Source organism: Lemur catta, chromosome 11 (genome assembly GCF_020740605.2).
Source record: "Lemur catta isolate mLemCat1 chromosome 11, mLemCat1.pri, whole genome shotgun sequence".
Classification (NCBI taxonomy): domain Eukaryota; kingdom Metazoa; phylum Chordata; class Mammalia; order Primates; family Lemuridae; genus Lemur; species Lemur catta.
Window position 1 is genome coordinate 23811689 of NC_059138.1, and position 21256 is coordinate 23832944.

The following is a 21256-nucleotide window of genomic DNA, read 5'->3' on the forward strand; positions in this document are numbered from 1 at the left end:
GGCAAATCTACTCTGACTTTCCCAATGAAGCGCCTCTTCCTGAAAATACTGAAAGAAAGCAGCAATTATTTTATCATCATAATAATTATACATCATTATCATCATCATCATCATCATCATAATTTTATCATAGCTATTCCTAAATCGCAAATGCATATTTTATGGGCACTCTTTTGATCACAACTGAAGTATGGCTTTGATTTCCATCAAACTCATCAAACGGCAAGTCTCAGAGCAATTTTGGTTCTTCAGCATTTTAAAAGCAATAACATATATATTTCTTCCTAACCCAAATTAAATATCGCATCAAAGAGAAAGTGAAGGTAGAAAGGAAAAAGCTGTAAATTTGGGAATAAATGAGCCAAGAAATAGATATCAATGAATGGAGACACAAATCAGAAATATAGACATTCAATGAAACACACACAAAAAGTCTTGTTAATCTCCAGAGCATAAAAAAACTTAGGGGGAGCTGAGCAACCTAATTGACTGTCACTGCAGGATGTGACATGCTATTAAGAAGGTCAGTGTAATTTGGGGCTGGCTATGCAGAGTCATCATTTCCAGAAGTGGAGAGATAATGTTCCCTGTCTATGAGCTGGGCTTCACTCAGGAAATATTTAAGTGGCTATCAAGGTGAATTTGAGAATAGACACTAAGCCACCTTCGGACTGGGGCACAGATAATTAGTTGCAAGATGACTCCATCCTGAACTTTCTTAGCTACACAGCAGCCCCACCCTAGTCAAGCAGCATTAGGTCTTCTCAGAGAGTTTATTCATACACAATGGCCCTAATTTAACTTGCCAGTTGCCTGTCTGCACATGAGAAGTTTCAGATCACTGTTACTGAGTTAACTTTGTAATAAACATGAAGAGTTCCTTTGAGAGGCCTGAAAATCAATTTAGAGTAGGCAATCTTGAATATTTCAGTTTATGATGGGAACTAAGCTGCCCTTTATGTCTTTGTGGCAAGAAGGAGTGCTCAAATCAGATCCTCACCTCCTTTAAAATTCTGCTAAGTGGAAGCTAAAGGCATTAGAGTTTCTTTTTAACTTTCTATTTTAGAATAAATTTAAACTTACCAAAAAGTTGCAAAGATTGTACAGAGTCCCCATATGCCCTAAACCCACTATCTCCTAGTAATAACATCTTACATCAGTATGGTACATTTGTCACAACTCATAGTCCACTACTGATTAATTATTACTAACTAAAGTCCATACTTTATTCAGATTCTCTTAGTTTTTACCTAATATCTTTTTCTGTTTAAAGATTCCATCCGGAATACTGCGTCACATTTAGTCATCGTGTCTCCTTAGGCTTCTCTTGGCTGTGAGAGTTTCTTAGACCTTCCTTGTTCTCGAAGAATTTGACTTTTTGCAGGGTAATGATCAACCAATTGAAAGAGTCCCCAGTAACCGAGGCTGGTATAATTTGGGCAACAAAATAAAGTGATTTTGGTTTATAACTCAAAATATAAAATGAATATTCATGAGTCCATAACAGAATGGAGGACTGATTGAAAAAAAAATGAATGAATAAAGAAAAATCTCCCATGTGGAAGAATTCCAACTGCTCTATGTAGTAATAGATTATCTATGTAGTAATAGATAATCCAGCCTCCTCACTTTTTAAGTGGGCGTTGTGCATAGTAACTTCCTTCCAAAGAGTACTATATGGAAAGGAAAAGTAACTTTACGGTGAAGAAACGTGACAAACACCTTCTCAGCCAGGTGAGCAAGGTTAGTATCGACAGTCATAAATCACACTGATAGTTTGTGCACTTGATATGTGTGGTGAAAATGCACTTTACCTCAGTGGTCTTCCACCCCAAAGCCCATGGTTCAGTATAATCAAGAGAAAAACATGAGACAAATCCCAACTGAGGGACATCTAGTATAGACTGTTTTCCAGTTGCCATGAGAACAAAAGGAGACAAGCACAGTGTTGGGAAATTCCTCAGGATAGAGGGACTAGTTGTGATGATGCCTTTTATTTTTCACAGCTCTACTTCTTCCCATGAGCACCTGGAAACTCAGAGGATAAAGTGACTGTAAAATCCAAGGAAGCAATTCTTTTCTTTCCATTCATCTCACCTTGGTAATTAAAGGGACAGGTACTTGTGCACCATGTCATCTAAGGAGCTTCAGCTATGATGTTGGGTTCCCCTCTGCTACACATACAGCTGGTGGAGCTGGGCCGTGGCAGGTCCTGGTCTCTGCTGTAACCATGCTGCAGTTCATAGTAAAGTAACAAGAGACCTGATAGGTAGCAAGTAAATATGATCCACACTTATGAAGGGAATTTAACATTATAAAAATGATGATTTTCTATCTAAGTCTATAGCCCTACAGCTGAGCATAAGATACAAAGATACTGTAGTACTCTGGCTATATTTGAGTATGGAAATATCATAGCAAAACCTTGCAGTTCATTTTTTTTTCACTATCTGATTAATTTGAACTTGATTATGTGGTATACACTCTCCAAACTCTGAATACTCTCTAATTTTATTTTAATTTTCTTCATTGTTAAGAATAGGTCCTTTATTCTTCCTGGATTGTCATCATGTTTTCAGGATCCTGCTTTATATGATAAATTTGAAATATTCCTTATGAAAAGAGTGTGAGGCCTGCCATTATTCTTCTCATAGAGCCCATTTATCAACACTACTCCACCCACACATTTCAAGCACTGCTACTAAAAAGGTATTTTGAATTCATAAGTCATGTATAATGTTGGTAGAATTTTATTATCTACAAATAGTATACAACAGGCTGAAAGATAAAAATAAATTAAATCATTTTAATAATCATATTTAGATTTTCTGACATGCATATATATGTACCTTTAACTTCATAAATATATTTTGTCCTACATGTTGTATATCTTTAAATACCCATTATTTTTTCCTCTTAAGTGAATTTTTCATTAATCACTTAGAGATATTAATGATGAGAATTTTTCATGTGATTTTTTTGGGTATTTTTTTTTATTTGGAGTATTTGGATATCTGATGGAATTAATTTATTTAGACATTATTGGGAATTTTACACTGCCATCTAGTGATGTGCAAACTCCAATAGGTGGAGATTTTTGGCAAGCAATTTGCCTAGCCATCTAAATAACCTGCCTTCACATTGCCCGACTTTTTCAATAGCTTAGAAAAACTCTCATTTTGATAACTCTTATTTTTAATCTCAAGTTCCTCATCCTTTATAATTCACACTTCAAACTGTGGGTGAATATAGGCGTCACTTTGAACATGATGAAGTTTGTATTAGATGCATCACACTCCTTTGGTTGGTGTACTGGTGACAGTGGCTAGAACTTCGTGAGTGCTCACCATTTGCCAGGTACTGTTCTAAGTCTTTTTCATGTATTAACTCACTTAATCACAACACCAGCCTTAGAAGTAGGTACTATTTTGTTTCTCTTTTGCCCAAAGTCACATAATTAACAAATAAGCAAGCTGCAATTTAGATCCATTTAAGCTGGTTCCAGAGTTCGTGTGCCTAGCCAGTAGGCTATAATGGCCTCTTTATTTAGTCTTCACATCCCTCTAGTACACACACAGATACACACACATTTTCTAGCCCCAGTTTCTTCCTAACCCACCCACACATAAATACATGTATGAGTCCCCGACCACCTAGGGGAATATCATCTTGGTTTTTCCTTTATACATAGGTTACTTGCTGCCTCTAAAACTTACTGCCTTGCAGATTTGAAGAGGTTGTTCTATTTGGGGTTTTGGGTTCTTCAGTAAAAGTCTGAGGGTTATCAGCAATTTGAGCTCTAATCTTAAAATAAAAATCAAGGCCAACTTCATGATATAATCTTAAAAGAAGTTATTTCTGCATAAAGATGGCAAATTTTCTTTTTTTTCTTTTTCCCAAAAAGCATACAAAATAAGAATGAGATAGAGTTAATTCCAGCATGACAATGTGGGATATGACTACTTAATTGTTATTTATTTTTTAAAAAACCATTCAAGTTAGTGAAATTATTAATTTTGCAACAAAATGTGGCAGCTAAATTGAATATTTTATTGAAACTCTAGGCAACTCTAACAATCAATTAGCGCTGGCTCCTCTACTAGACAACTGCACACAATTCAAGGAGCCGGCTGAGGAGTATGAGGTGTGTGCGTTTGGGAGGGTGAGGGACAGAAGGAAATGCCAGCAATGCACCCGTATGCTTTGTGGTGGTGGGGTTGTGCCTGTGTCTATGTAGTGGGGGGAAGGAGGAGGGGGAGAAAGTGGTGTACCACAGAACAGAATGCTGAACCTGACCCAAATAGATAATTAAGTTAGAAAGTGAACAATTTTTACAAACAAAATAATTAAGTGCTAGGTAGAAAATATTCTCTTGCATTTCAGAACACAGAAAATGCTCCAAGGATTAGAAAAATAAAAGAAAGTCTCCCAGAAACTATGCTGTTTGAGTGAGGGCCTGAAGGATTGTTATTGAATTTTATTGTTTTCAAACTTCATCCCAATTGTCTTAGTCCATTTGGGCTGCTATAACAAAATATCATAAACTGGACAACTTATAAAAACAGAAATTCATTTTTCATAATTCTAATGGCTGGGAAGTGCGAGATCAGGGTTCCAGTATGGTTGGATTCTAGTGAGAAGCCTCTTCTGGGTTGTGGACTATCAACTTCTTGCAGTGTTCTCATGTTGTAGGAAGGGGCAAATGAGCTCCCTTGGGCTTGCTCTTTAAGGGCACTAATCTTAGTCCTGAAGGCTCTGCCCTCATGATCTAATCAACTCCCAAAGAAAGATCCCACTTCCTAATGCCATCACTTTAGGGGGTTAAGATTTCAACATATAAATTTTGGGAGGACCCAAGTCTATAAGGTTAACAATGCAAAGGGAGACATTTGTAATTGATACTTTGAAGAAAAAGGCTTTCAAATTAATAATAACGATAAATGAGGCAATGTTTTCTGGGAACTTGGGATCTTTGCTCTAGAGAGGTAGCTTCCGATGCTAGCAGAAACTTTGGTGTGTGTGTCATGATGGATTGGGATGTTCTCAAACACACAAGGAACCATGATAGCCTTATTCACAATCCAGTCACTGCAAAATTAATGGAAAGTCATAGTGATCAGTTTCTGTTCATTTTTCTCATATTGTGTGATGAAGATAAAATGAGCCATGCCCTTTCCCATCCTAAGAGTATTCATCACAAAAAGTGCATTTGAGTTTCCTTATAACCTGTGGCAAGAATATCAACAAGCTTCAGTTTTCTTTCCTCTCAGATTTTAAATATTAATGTTTATATCTATGATGTTTGAAAGGTAAGTTTCTTGTGACCTCCCTGAATCTCTAGGGCTGCCGATAACATAGGAAGAATCTCACTGTTCTAACCCATGGTGATCACTTTGTGTGACAGGGACAATGATGAGTCACAAAAACTTGTTTCTTATTCTCCCTGTGTGTACCAAAAGACTACATTTGAAGAGTTTATTACAACTGGGTGGTACCATGTCACTGAATTTTGTCAACTTAATGTACGAAAAAGTGTCTTGGCCCATAAAAACCACTCACACAATCTCTCTCCCCTGTCTGCAGACACTGAGCAGAGGTATCAAGTAGGCAACAAAATAAAGAGGACAAGTTCTTGAATTGCCACAAAGATGGCTGCCTGCCAAACACCTGCATAAAAATATTACCTGAGCAAGAAACAACTCTCTGTTGTTTTCTATCACTAGATTTTGGGTTTGTTTGCTATCACATTTAGTTTGTCTTCGTGTACACTGTCAAAGGTCACATTTGCCATAAGGGCACTCCAGGTTTGACTAAAGTGTCAGCACAATACCTTTGACTCATGCAGTACATTAATGGAAATGGACTAAGACGAGGAAGTGAATAACTCCATAGGTGAACTACACTCGCTTGGTACCTGTTACATGAAAAGTTTCTAAGGACTATTCCTGAATTGGTCAATGAGAAAAGATGAAGTTTGCTCAGGAACATTTCCTATATTTAAAGAAGAAAGAGGGATTAGTAAAACAAAACAAGTAAAAATACACAAATGTATTACTAATTTATACTATAAATTTGATGAGTAATGCCCAGTAATCCACTCAGACTATCTAAGTCTGGGGGAAACTGCTGGTGGGGTCAAGGAGGCTGTGAGTTAACTGAAAAGCAGAGGGAGGGTCACACTGAAAAGAATCTCAGTAGTGAGGGGAACCAGGAGTGTTGAGTTGTAGCTTCCTCAGACCTAATGCCACCTGAGAATGATAAAAAAAACAAAAAAGTTATAACTCCAGAGAAGGATAGTATAGGCAAGAAGTGGTCTTTTGTGTGTGATGGAGTAGTTTATAAGATTTCCAAGTGTCTAAAATGAAAAAAATTAGAATTCTGCCCTTACTTAACAGTTTCTGAAGATAAGATGGACACAGAGGAATGGGCATCGGCATCAACAATGTCCTAAGAGTATGTGTGATGAATTCATATCCACAGTCCTAAAATGGAAGAGGGAGAGAGAACTGTAGTGATTAAACTGAATCGTGTATACATATATTTGAAATCTCAGATTGCAAACTTTGCATGGAGTTCTCAGTTCACCTGAAAAGCGATATTAAAATTGCCTGAGTAAAATGTAAGAACTGAAGGTCAATGATGGAGAAGTTAAATAAGGGAAGCAAATCAGGAATGTCTAAGGGTTGTTCATCCAGGGGTCGGAAAGTTTAGTTTCATAATCCTTGTTCTTGGAGACCTTGATTTCCTATTGAGTAGCACATCCACTAGAAAGCGACAGAGGAAAGACAGCTGCTTTCAGAACAAGTCTGAGACAGCTGGTGAGATCACTGAACCTGGGAGACAGTAAGGGATAAAGAGACAGTCCTCGACCCTGGCAGGGCTGAGGTCAGAGCTGCAGGACGACAACTTTCATGGGCAAGTCCGGGTGGTTCCAGAGTCCCATGCTTCACTATCTTCTAGAGAATTTTTATGCAAAAATGAAAGCAAGCAAGACTTTAAGGAAAATCTCACATTAAAAAATTACCTTTTAATAAAGATTTTCTTTGACATTACAGTAGGTTGTTACTTACGAAAAGCATATTCATCAAAGCTATAGGGGTATCATTTATAAAGCCTTGATCGCTGTGTTCTTTGTAAAGGCTCCTATGTTACTATATTGCATATCTAAAATGCTCTCTGCTCAATATGCAATGCCCTTGAATAGAATAAATTGTCCTTTCCACTGAAGTAGAAGTTATACTATTCAAAGAAAACTTTTAGAAAGAAACTGTAAATCTTTAAGATGAATTTCGTGTACTATGATAAAATACTTTTTAAAAAAATTTCAGAATATTAGGGGGGTACAAATGCTTTGGTCACATAAATTGCTTTTGTACCACCTGAGTCAAAGCTACAAGTGTGCCCATCCCCAGACAGTGCGCACCGTACCCTTTAGCTGTGAATTTACCCATCCCCATCTCCTTCCTCCCACCTGCCCTAATCCCAATTTTTTTTTTTATTTCAGCATCTTAAGAGAGTACAAATGTTTAGGTTACATATATTGTCTTTGCCCTACCCGAGTCAGAGCTTCAAGCATGTCCATCCCCCAGACGGTGCACACTGCACCCATTAGGTGTGAATATACTCCCTACTCCCTCCTCCCACTTGCCCAACACCTGATGAATGTTACTACTATATGTGCACATAAGTGTTGATCAGTTAATACCAATCTGATGGTGAGTACATGTGGTGCTTGTTTTTCCATTCTTGTGATACTTCACTTAGTTTGTTTTCCTGATTTCATACTGGTGCCATGGGTTGGAGTTTTGCTGTATATGATTGTCACTGGTGACCCAGAGACTATATTCCACTCATTGGTCAGTTTTTATAGCCAATATCCACAGTTCACATCATTAGTATTCATGAAGACTTGAATGAGCATTTGTGGTATCTGTTTTGCAAAAATGGGCTCTTGCACAGATTCATCATATGAGTAAGAGTGTAATTTATTTTCTTCAGCATTCATATTGACATGTTATCAATTATTTTTCATTTGCAATACATAAAATTGCTTTTCCAAAATTTGTGATAATTTTAATAGGTCAAGAATATGTATTGATTCTTAATATTTTATAGCTCTTGTTTTATGTATAGAGAGGTTTATTTTATTTCTTTGAATAATATTGCAGGATTTCTATTCCTCTGGAATCTCTATGATGAGATATATATTTGGATATCATCCAATCTAGTTCATACTTATACACAATTATGACGATATATGCTGAAAATACAGACATGAAAGAGCTTAAGCTTACAAAGAGGAGTAAAACTAGGGTGAATTCACTCTATAACACATGACTCGCATCTTTATATTTTTTATGATTTGGGTGGAAATCACCAATAAGACATTAATTAGCCCATATGTTAGTTACTTCAAAAATCTCCTTAACTATGTGGTAACACTCTAATTATAGGAAATGATAAGGATCATTTAATACATGCAAACTGTCCATAGCACAGACGAATTAGTGTAGACTGAACTGTAACACCTTGGTACGAAAGATGGGCCAGTTGCAGGGAGATTTATCATTTTGTCCTTTTTCAGTATTTTCCAAGTGTAGGCCCTCTTTACTCCATTACCTATGGACATAGGCAAAAAATCTATTTTTTAAATGATCTGGCCACAAACCAATTTTACAGTGCTATGAAAACAATAAAATCCTATGGTTATATTGTGTGAAAAAGGTGACCAATTGAATACCTGTGTGCCATCACTGGATGAATATAGACTGAGATAAAAAGAAAGAAAAAACAGGGATTTCAGATACTGATGTTGCTACTGTCTCTCTAAAGACAAGGATCAGCAAACTTAGATGTAATCTCCCCCCAAAAAATCATAAAATAAAATAGCTTCTTTTTAAGAACTACTCTGTCTTGCCAACAAAAACTGACAGAAACTTAATATTTTTAGAACAAGCATAAATTTAACATAAAGCACAAAAAATTCAGGCAGGTTCTTAAGAGCTAACATCTTTGGATGATATACCAGGATTTCTTATTCTCTCTCCTGTGCCTTTGAATGGACTTCCTTTTCGTCTTAAACATCTTGAAAAAACTCGGGCACAGCTCATGTGGTACTAAGAGTAAGGGAGACTCCTGAAAGAATGGGCACCTTGAGAACAACTGGGTTTTTTTTTCCTAGAGTTATGAAGGTTTTTGTAGCATTTACTTTGGAATAACTATTTCAAGGAAAAACAAAATGTATGTTAATATGGTATTGACAGAGGGCATCAACAAATGGAAAATTATAGCTAAATCATCAAGAAAGACATTATTCCTTGGTTACTGTTACTGGTTTCCTTTAATAATTGAGTTCCTTGAGCGCATGGCTCATGCTTCTTTATCTTTGGATCATCTTGGGACCCAGACACAGCTGCATTTTTATTTATTTTACATGTAATAAGACTTTGTTTGAAAATATGTAAAAAGCTAGTCTAAAACTTATATGTCTGAGAATACCTGTCCACATAATTTGAGACAAGATCAGGAACAGTTTTCAAGTGACTTATGTCTATAATGAATAAGTGAATGCTACAGTTGTTTTTGTAATTGTATGTATCTCTTACAACTTCTTCCACTGTTATAACTTTTATTAAAGTTACTGGTAAGCATCACTGACACTCAGTTAAGACTCCCATGTACATGAGCTGGCACCATGCCAGTGTCTTAACTGATTGGTCACTGCTCATGCTAAAACAGTTGCTAAATAGTTTAATATAACCATTCCTGTTACATACCATATAATGTTAATTCAATTTCATAAATTCTTCCCTATCTGTAGATATGTGGATGAGCTTTTTAAAAAATCACTAAAGATTAGCAATAGGAAAAAGTAAGAGGAAGAATACAAAGTCAAGAGAGAGAGGTTAAAATCTAGGCCACAGTTCAGAGCTCCTCACCAGATCACTTGATGGAACTCTCATCTGGTCACAGCCAATCTGACATTATCCTGACAGGCCATTTTCTCCAACTAACAGTGAACTCAACCCATTGCAAGATGTTTAAGCAATTGGAAAGGAACACTCATCTGTAAGTCCAATTCCAGAATTCCACTAAACTGTTTAGTCTGAAGTATTTAGTCTATATGGGGAGACACAGTAGGAACAGGGTGGTTTAAATGGCAGTTGCATATTTTAAAACAAGATATGAATACTGAGTAAGCATGTGCAGTTTGTAAGTATATAGAAGATGTCAAGGCAATTCTATGATTGTATCTATCTTACTAACATGGCTGAATGATGATTCCTCAATTTCAAAGAGACTAGGAAAACCAAGGCTACTACTTGAATTGAATTAAGTTAACATAGAAAAAATGTGCTGCCTATTGTACTTGAGTTAGAGTTTATTTGGGGGAATGGGTTAGCAGAATAAATATAATATTTATGTAGAAGTTTATAGGCTTTCACATGCATAATCTTATATAATTATTTCTAAAAATTCTTCGTGTTGAAAGTAGGAATTATTCTTTTTTATTTATGAAAAACAGTGATTCCAAAAAGTTAATTATTTTTAAAAAACCCAAAAGTTAATAATATTGTTTCAGGTTGCATAGTTAGTATAATACTTGGTGAAGCAGAGACTCAAACATTCTGGATGTAGAAGAAAGTATTACTAATTGATCTCTGCAATTAAATTATCTCATGCTTTCCTTCATGAAGATGAAGCAACCCTTAGTATAAAATGGGCTTCTCACTGGTTTTAGGTAATGGTAATTGAAACTACTCACGTAAGCTTTGTAGATCATAAAAATTGTTCCCTGACCTAATCACTAAGTTGAACTTACTAATCAAGTTAATTTTAGTAATGGCAAGAAAATATCTGTAATTTGAAGTATGGGAAACATGACCTTACAAATATAACCATATATAAGTTAAATCTTTAATTAGACTTATTTTTTTCCTGTATTATGTGAGATCAAAAGAGACAAGCCTTATCAGAACTTATTAACATTAGTGTCACTAAAGTTGGTATTCAACCCCCCACTGCTAAATTTGACTGGCTTTAAAAAAAAAAAAAGAAAAAGAGACAAGCTTGCCTGTTTAAATGTGGGCAGTAACCAGCACTGGAGATCAGGAAAAAGCTACTGTTAACATTGATGGCTCATTTCCCAGCTGTTATAAATTCCTGACCAGATTTAAAACACTTTCCTCCTAAACTCAGCAATCTCTGACAGTTAAAAATATGAATTTATTGTTGTTTTTGTTGTCATTGCTTTTTGAAAAGCAATAACTAATAAGTGCTTTTAATGGACTCTCTACATAAAAGGTTTCATCATTCAAAGTTAAATCCTATCTTTAAAAGAGAGAGAATGAATACATAAAATTATTTCTTTTAAACTGCTGCTATTTTTTTTCTCAGAAGAAAACCAGAAAATCAGCTCATTAGATTTTTGTTATTATTAACAAATGATAAGTTTCTCTGAGTCTTGTGTACTAATTTAAACTGTGTTTGAAAAAAGTGATAATAAATGCAGGGAAAATGGTTTTCTTTTAGAGAACTGTCAAGGAAATAGAAATTATAAATGAGGGAACAATATTAATAAAAGGATAAGAGGTAGAAACATACAATACTTGCAAAATTACACCGTATTGGATAAACAAATTCAGTGAATCATATTCTGACTGACAAAGTATTTAACCAAAGGAAAAACGTGAAAACGAACAAAAGAAATCCATCCCAAAGAGCTACAAGGATCAGAGTGACAGTTGGGCAGATGAAATGTACCAGGAAGTGAAGGAATTGTATGTTTGAGCAAGTCATGTGTCAAATCTGCAAGGGACTGAATGTTATTCAGACTCTGAAAGATAAAGACAGAAACATATTACCCAAAGAATAATACCCAAAATGAAACTGAATGAGGCAGCTGATTATTAAACAAGCTGAAGTTATGGAATTTTCACTGAATATTAGCTTTAGAGGAAAGGATATTAGATAATGTTCACCAGAAAGCATAAGCCCGATCTCATAGGAAAGTAAAGCAGATATTGATGTCAAATCTATGTAAATATGAGCATAATAAAATGGATGGGGGTTTATTTCCCAAGTCACCTGCCAAAAATTCTGAGAAGATAAATGCAAATTTGCACTCAAAGAGAGTTGCAAACCATTTATTTGAAAACTTATTAAGTAAATAGGTTATAATAATTTGGTATGAAATGTCACGTGTTCAGGTTGGCTACTTGCAATAAATTATAAGGAAGAAGCAATGCACAGAAACACATGACAGTAAAATCTTTCTTCAATATCAAGTTTTTCATTGCACAAATTATTCATATATTTAGTATTCCAGGGGGAAAAAAGCTGCTTATTGCTTTATTAGCTGAGCTTATCCATCCCACTGCTTTGACAGTTTAAAACTATGGACAGTGCTAAACACCTTGAACAGATGAGTGTGATGAATTGATGAATACTTGGTTTGTCTTAGGTTAGGGGGAAGATAATACATTAAAACTAATGCAGTGATCTCAACCTGATAATAATTCTGAGTTTCACTGGAAAAAGTCCCATCATCATTTAATACCTGGCTATACAAATTAATGAAACTGGTAATCAAAGGATTAGTCAATCTTCAGGAAAGACTTGATCACAGTGAGGAAAAGTCCACTTTAAGTGGCTATCCCAACCAGAGAACTGGTTGTCTTAAGCTCAGTTACCTATTCTTATAAAAATATAGTTTTTCTGATGAAAATGTAGCTGGACTATCTTCCCTATCCACTTTCCAGTAGTTGCCCAAGCCAAAATCTTGAGTGTCATCTTGGACTGCTTTCTGCCCTTAACACTCACGTATTTTCATCTCTTCTGTCAAAACTACCTCTCTCCTGAATCATTGTAACAGTCCCTAACACTGATGCCCCTGCTTCCTGCCCTGCCCTTGACCAATGCCTGCTTCCCTCTGCAGTGAAGGGGGATGAACGGTTATAACGTATTGTCTTTGTCTAGCACTTTGTCAGTTACTTGTGCTGGACTATATGTTTTTGAGGAACAGGGATAGTGCTATTAACACTATTAAATCCCAATACCTGGTACTTGTTATGCACTGGCTCAATAACTTTTTTAATGAATTAATGAATAGACAGTTGGATAGATGCTTGGGAAAGTTTGACATCTGTGAGAACAAAATTATGAATGTTGATTAGCACAAAGAAATGTTACCTCTAGAAGTACATTTTTAGTGAATTATGAAGTAGATGCAATTTCAGCATTATCCATAATATTTAATGTGCATTCATAGCTCTTCCCACATGGGCAAATTCACTCCAAATTCCAAATAACTGAATAATCCCAGTTTACAACACACCCTAGTCATAAAGTGGGTTTTCTATATTTAATATAAATAGTATCTATTAAAACCAATATTGTCTGTAGAAATCATGAAATATAAAAGATAAGTAAAAAGTGTTTTCTATCCTGAACGTAAGAATTTCATAGCAGGCAAGTAGAAATAAATGATTTATGTAGGATCTGGGAAAACGGATGGTGTACCCAAGCAAATAATTACAGATATAGATTGTCCTGTCTCCATTTCCAGCTTGACAAGTGAGATGTACCACCTCACCATGGAATCCTTTGCAAGTACTGCTTTTAAAATTTTCTAGGTTTTTTTTTTTTTTTTATTTTGTCCATCTTAACTGGCAGGCTATAAATAAATGTTGACATGGCATTATTGTGTGTCTATTCCACTCCACCAATTTTGGGATTTATTTTTTCCTATTTTCCAAGAGAGACAGTACAGGATAGCAAAGGAAAAGGTAGCAGGAAGATTTGTTTTTAATTCTTAGGAGCTCAGTTACGGACTTGGATGTTTCTCTGAAAAAGATTAATGATAACTGTAATGACTTAGGACTGTCCTTAACTTCTTTATCAATGTAATTATAGGGGAGATGAGATAGCCCTAAAACACTGTGCTTCTTTGATGTGTTTCTTTAGACTTTGTTAAGATTTGTCAAAGCCTAGAAGTGAAGATGGCCCTTTACAGTCTTCTAATGTCCAATGAACTTTCAAATACTTTCAATCACATGTTCTCCGGGGGGCACCTCAGTGTCAGCTTTGCTCAAGGGCCTTGTTGAGTTGGACTGTATATACCTGAAAATGATGAATGCACGTGAGAGTACTGTCTAAGCATCACACAAAATCACCAGCTGATAAGAAACACTGCTAATTATTAAAACAATTTCACAACACCCCAGAATATCATAAGTTTTTCAACAATTGTTACAAAATTTCCCAGTTAAAAGTGAAATTAACTTGTTTTAATTGAAAGACATGGTATTCTGAAGTTTATAAAAACTAAAGATGTGAGAGGAGGACAGGCAAAGTTAGAGGATGGAAGAAAAAAGGATCAAATCGAATAAAGATAAATAGCTACCATTTCAAAAAAAAAAGAGAGAGACAGCATATCATTTGTCTACTATATAAAAACACTTGACAGAAACTCATTAGCAGTAATTTTGGTAAAATTGCATAGACTGTCACTATGTCATTAAGCAGGGTTTGGAAAGAATCAAACATTTCCCTTGCAAGGCCAGAGAGGTACTTTGCAGCAAATAGTATGAACCAATTTTTATGTTCTAAACGAAGGTCTCCAACTTTTTTGGCACCAGAGACCAGTTTCACGAAAGACAATTTTTCCACAGACAGAGTGGGGGGTGGTTTGGGGAAGATTCAAGCTCGTTACATTTATTATGCAGTCAAACCTTGCTGCTAATGATTATCTGTATTTCCAGCCACTCCCAGAGCTAGCATCACTGCACCAGCTCCACCTCAGATCATCAGGCATTAGATTCTCATAAGGAGCACGCAACCTAGATCCTTCACATACACAGCTTATAGCAGGGTTTCCCCTCCTGTGAGAATCTAATGCCAACACTGACCTGACAGGAGGAGGAGCTTATGCAGTGATGTGAGCGATGGGGAGCCACTGAAATACAGAGGTAGCTTCACTTGCTCACCTGCTGCTCACCTCCTACTGTGTGGCCTGGTTCCTAACAGGCCACAAAACGGCACTACTCTGCTGTTCAGGGGTTGGGGACTGCAGTTCTAAGCAGTCATTCAACCTACTTATAAATGCCAATATAAAACAGGAACCAAGGTTGATTATTTAATAAATAAATTACAAGAACAATTTTACTGAGAGAAGCTTAATATCAACTTATATCTAGTCTTAGCAGATTTTTTAGCCACTTTAATAAAGTGTTTAGTAAATAGATTCAATTTTCATCATTCTAAGGCCTTCAAACTCAGTGTAGACAGATGTACACAAGCAAAGTCCTTATTTACACCACTCATATTTCCAAGGGACTATGGAGAAACCCTAATGTCAAACCTTGTTGCTAATTCACATGTAGGTTGAGATGGATTTGCTTCCACTAAAGGTTTAAGGTCATGTTATCCACCTTGGTCTCAGGTCACCCACCTGGCTCATTTTCAAGACTAAAATCACCAGAACAGAACTTCTTGTGCATTCATTAGCCACATCCTTCTCAAACACTTCATTAATATGTTGAGCTGTGTGAGCTACATTGGTTCCACGATGGAACTCATATTTGAAAAGAACGTGAATTTTTGAGTTATCCATGCTTTCACAAAAATTGCTCTAAAAAAATTTTTGAAAGATAATCACAAGCCAAACTGTGAGTTTGAAAGAATGAGGTTGTACCTTCCCAATAAAAACAAAGCAAGAAGTGTCAAAGTGAAATGTCAGAGACATCAACTGTCAAACTTAGTACTTAAGAAAATCAGACATTTCATACTTCATAAGTTAAATGTTTACCACTGGTAGGTATGATCATCTCATCTCTATCTGAAATCAGAAGTATCTTCCCTACATATTATATGAATATCATCAACATTATACTAGGGAAACATATACATGGAAATGGCCTATGATCTAGAACATATAATGTTCCCTCTTTACTCCAGTCTGTGATTGTCTGAAAACCTATATTCATTGTGTTTTATAGCTACAGCAACAAATTTAAGGCCAAACTAAACAATGTATTCCCAAGAGCTGCATGTCTTCGATTGTCCTCAAATGTCAGTTGGAATCTGGGACAACACCTAGAGGCTGTGCCTGGAGATTAATTAAGCCATTTGTGGTCAGTATTTCATTGTTCTTGTTTAAGAAACAAAGACATATATTGAAAAAGGGGCAAGTTTCTCTCTCTCTTTTTTTTCTTCTCCATTTCTTTGACTTATAGGGCTAGCATTTTATCTCTTCTTTATCTTTAGTTGGTTGCATTGTTATAAGTAGAGAATGGACATGATTATACTAGTTATTTTCTTCTATTTGGAAATCTACTTAGTGTGCACTTATAGCATTCAGATTCTAGTATGAGATAAGAATCATGTTAAAACCATATGGTATCTAAATCATTTATCAAATACATACCAAACACTCTAACTGCAAAATATGTACTGACAGGCCAAACTGTCTGACACTGGGAAAAGGAAGTAAGAAAAAAACATTTTTTAATAAGTGAAGAAATAAAGAATCTGTGTTTTAGAATATTTTAAACAGTATTTTCCAGAAAAATCACACTTAGTAATTAAAAAATAATGTTGACATTGCCAGTAAATAATTTTAGAAAGAACAATTAAAATTCTTCACAAAAATGTATTGCTTTGAGGGGTGTTTTTCTCACTTAAGACCATGTCTTAATAAAAAATTATACAGTAACAATATTTTATATTCACTAGCACTTGTCATATTTTAAAGCATATTCATACTCATTTCCATTCAGATAGAAGATAATCATTATACTCCTCAATTCTCAAAAAATTAACTGTGAGTTTTCTTAAAATTCTATCAATTTAAATTCAACCTACTGACATCAACTGGGAAAAAATATGTTTGTCTGTTTTTTCTTTATACTTTTTTCATTATTGGGCAAGGATCATCATACTCTTTACTACTGAGCAAATATTTCAGACTCATTGAAGTAGGAAAGCCTAAAAATGTAGGTACTGATAACCCATAAATAGATCTGTTAATATTGCTTCATAGATACTTACTTAAAAAAAAAAAAAGAACCCTAAAATTCTGAAAAGACATGTCCCACCTACCACCACCCCTCAGGTCCCAAACTCCAAACATCACTACTACCAAATGATATGGGATGGCTGGGTTTAGATGGTAGATTGTTTTTTCTGGAATGTGGACCCCCCAAAATTATAGGTAAATAGATATTATTTTTAAGAGTAACATCATAATGCTGCATATTGCTTATCTTTTTGTATGTTTTTATTTAAGAAGTTTATTTTTAAAATACAATGTATGTAGTTTACACCTCAACCAACCTAATACCTGTAAAATCCTTGTATTTTATTAAATATACACATGAGCTCATATATCAAATATTGCTAGGATAACTCAAATATTTGCCAGTTGATTCAATTGCTAAATGTAAACCTTATGTATTTGGTCTTTGAATTTACTTAATAATTAAAGATTTGATTTTCTTTTGTTCCTTTTATAACAAAAGATAGAACATGAAATAAATAGCTCTTAATTTTATAAAACCTAAATGTCAATTGCTTATTAAAAAGTCCACTATAGACTAGGGGATCCTAGTTTGTGCTCTTCTAATTTATCAGCAATTATTTTTGTCAGTGACTCACCTTTAAAGAGTCTTTACAAAGCTCTTAACTTAGCTTTCTAGAATTAGGCTTAAAAATCAACTGGCCCTTGATATTCATATAACTTCACTTGTGGTAGGAGAAATGCCCAGGCAGTCTGTAGAGTGTCCAGATGCATCAGTTAGTGTGTGAGGAAACACAGAACATCATTAATTCCGTAAATGAATTAAAAAGTGGTGGATAAGAGAGCTTCTACCACAAATGCTTCATAGGTGCTGTTACACAGATAAAATGCCATCACCTGGATATTTAGTGTTGGTACATATTAGACAATTACTAAGTACTGGTTCTTCTTCATTCTTGGGTCTTTGTGTTTACTGGTGAAAACATCACAACACTATCCTAAGTTTAATTTATATTAGCACCATTTTACAGACAAGGAAACTGAGTCTTGGAAAAGTCAAGCAACTTTCCTGGTTGTCAGACTATTGTATACCTCTTAAATAAATATATGAAAGTATATATATATGTATTCCACAAATATGTTTTAATTAGATGGAAATCACTTATATTTTCAAATGTTGGCAGTCAAACAACCAGTTTTTGAAGTATACATAAGCTTTAGATATAGGGAAATAAAATCCCTGCATTTTCCAAGTATTATCTTACCGTCAGATTGCCTTAGGTCTGTGGTTTTCATTTGTTTTATTCTTGTGTATTTACATCTGAAAGAAGTTATTTGCTGAGCTTTTATGTAGAGGATAATTCTGATAAGGATTTATTTAATCAATGCTCTTATAACTCATGAAGAATGAGTATAAGCTGGACTGTCATGTTCAGGATGCTGATATCATTTCATTCGCCTTCAACTTTAACCACACGAGTGCATACAGAGTAAAATGGATCAACCAAAATTCTCAGATAATAGATAATTTTAAGTATTTTCTGATTAAATATAGCATACACAATTTCAATTCTGATTACTAAATATCTTCCTCATAAATCCATTAGTTTTTTCTTGGATATAACCAATATTGAACAAAAGTAAAATTTCTCAGAGGAATTATTCTCCTGTTGATTTGGAACTAGTGATGCACATAGGTATAATCTTAGACATAATTTTTACTGATCATAAATTATGACATGATTTTTATTAAATTACATTATTTTTAGAGCACCTTTAGGTTCACAGCAAAATTAAGAGGAAGGTATGGAGATTCGCTATACACCCCCTTCCCCCACACATGCATAGCTTCCCCCACCATCAGCATCTCCCACAAGAGTGGTACAGTTGTTACTGACATAGCATCATTGTCCAAAGTACATAGTTTACGTTAGGGTTCAATCTTGGTCTTGCACATTTTATGGGTTTGGGCAAATATACAATGACATGTATCTACCATTACAGTATCATGGAGAACAGTTTCATTGCCCTAAATATCCTCTGTGCTCCACCTATTATTCATCCATCCTTCCCCACACCCTCTGGGAACCAGTGTCTCCAAATTGCTACAAACATCTGTTGTAGATTTTTATGTGGACATAAGTTTTCAACTCCTTTGGGTAAACATCAAGGAGTACAATTGCTGGATTGTATAACGTGATCTTTTTAAAAACAAATAGTTTATAGTTTTATAAATTTTCTCTGTCTTAAAAAAATTTAGTTCAGAAAAAATCCTATGTTTTATATACATACATATTTTCTGAACTAACATCACAAATATGCATCATATGTGGTTTAACATCCTGCTTTGTGACAATCTTTAAGACAATCATTTAATTGATTTTTAAATGAATTTGGAAGCCTTTTTTGATAGCTGTGGAATTCAATATGCTTACCTTATTTTGAAAAGAACTCGAATTAAATCTCATTTTAAACAGAATGACAAACCTCAATAGCTTAATGAAAATAAACTTGGGTGCAAGTTTTAGCCTTCTGGTGGAAATCTGCCAAAAAAGCTTTCACTAGATAATAATCATTGTAATTATAATAGCAACTAACAATGGCTTAAACATGACCTCCACAGTCATCCTTTTAAAATCACAAAGCTCTTAAACAATAACATGGCCAATGAGAGAGCTATATGAATGAGTGTGAAAAGTCAGGATGACAAGAAATGGGAAAGTAGGTGGCCCACACAAAGACAAGACCACCAAACCTGCTGGGATAATTTAGATAATTAATTTTGTCCTGGAATTGACAAGGTTGTTTTAAATTTGACATATTTTGCCACCATTTTTTATTTTACTTACAATTGTAGACAACTTTTCTATGAGTTGGTATAATTGATTTAAAATTGGACATTAATAATGTTTTTATGTGGCCCCTTTCTTTATATTCCTTTGGTTTATATTATTACAAACTAATAAGCAACTGAAATATTTTAAAAGAAATTTTATAATTCTAATAGTAGGTGCTTTATTCACCTAATATATAGATGTGGTTATTTTTCTTACTAAATTTAACTCATATTCACTATATGTGCACACACAGATATATATAGTGTGTGTAATGTGTATCATACACATGTAACACTCATATACATACATAAATACATACATAAATACAGATATATGTATTGAGCATAACCAAACATCTATTTTGCTTGGGAATTTGAATAAGTATGGAGAGTAAATAATTGGACATAAAAAATGTAAATTAGCAGAAACACAAATTTTGGTGACACAAAGTCCAGAGTAATATTTTCAGCAGTGAGTTCATTAAGTAGTGTTTGTTAGTTGTCCAAGACTTCAAATCGAATCATTGGTATTTCTGGGAACAAATACAGCTTTGCTGTGGTCTAGAATAATGTCTTGCATTTGTGCTTCAATAATCAGATGATATCTTCGATTTCTCAAAAAACAAAAATTCCTAGGGGAATCAATATGTTCAATTGTTGCTATGAAATAGGTAACAGGAGTACAAAAGTTAAGAATGGGATCAATGCCCTCATTTAAGCAGTCAAATTATACAAAATATCTAGCTGGTATGATCAAAATCCTGATTTTTTGGTGTCCTATTAAAATAAATGAAAAATATCAAAGTAAAGGAAAAGTTGACCTTATAAAAAGGAGAAATAATTGAATTCTACCTACTCTTTAGCCCTTTGTAATTGAAGCACTGTTTCATTTTATAACTTGGGTAACCTCATTAACTGTTTTCTACCTATGTCTTTTTACTTCCCAGGAGCTCTCTTCAAATGAAATCCTATCTTTTCTGACATCCTATATTTTTCAGCTTAATTTTAAAATTTCCTATATAAAAATGCCTTCCCAGGGAGATGACGATGATGATTAAGAAGAAGAAGGATTGGAAGATATTGGTGAAGAAGGTGATGAGGATGAAGGTGAAGAAGATGAAGATGATAATGAAGGGGAGGAAGGAGAGAAGGATGAAGGAAAGGATGACTGACAGAACATTGATGGATACCAACCTTCGTTTTTAAAAATTTCTCCAGTTCATGGGAGCAAGTTTCAGTCTTGTTTTTTTGTTTGTTTGTTTGTTTGCTTTTTCCTCTTGTGCCCAGTTCTTGAGATCTCTTTCCTCTATGCCCTGGTTCTCAACTTATTGTGGAGTGAAATACCTTGAATAGGATCCAATGGGAAAAGAATCTCTACCACTTTCTCTTCTAAATTCATTTCT

General features: G+C 34.8%; 1 long non-coding RNA gene across 1 annotated transcript in view; it reads left to right on the forward strand.

The window, feature by feature from the left end:
- Positions 1 to 20888, forward strand: part of LOC123647316 — a 124869-nt gene extending 103981 nt beyond the window's left edge. The window contains exons 2-3 of the long non-coding RNA XR_006738198.1: positions 15999 to 16133; positions 20801 to 20888. This is a non-coding gene — a long non-coding RNA (uncharacterized LOC123647316). The remainder of the gene's footprint in view (positions 1 to 15998; positions 16134 to 20800) is intronic.
- The last annotated feature ends 368 nt before the right edge of the window (positions 20889 to 21256 follow it).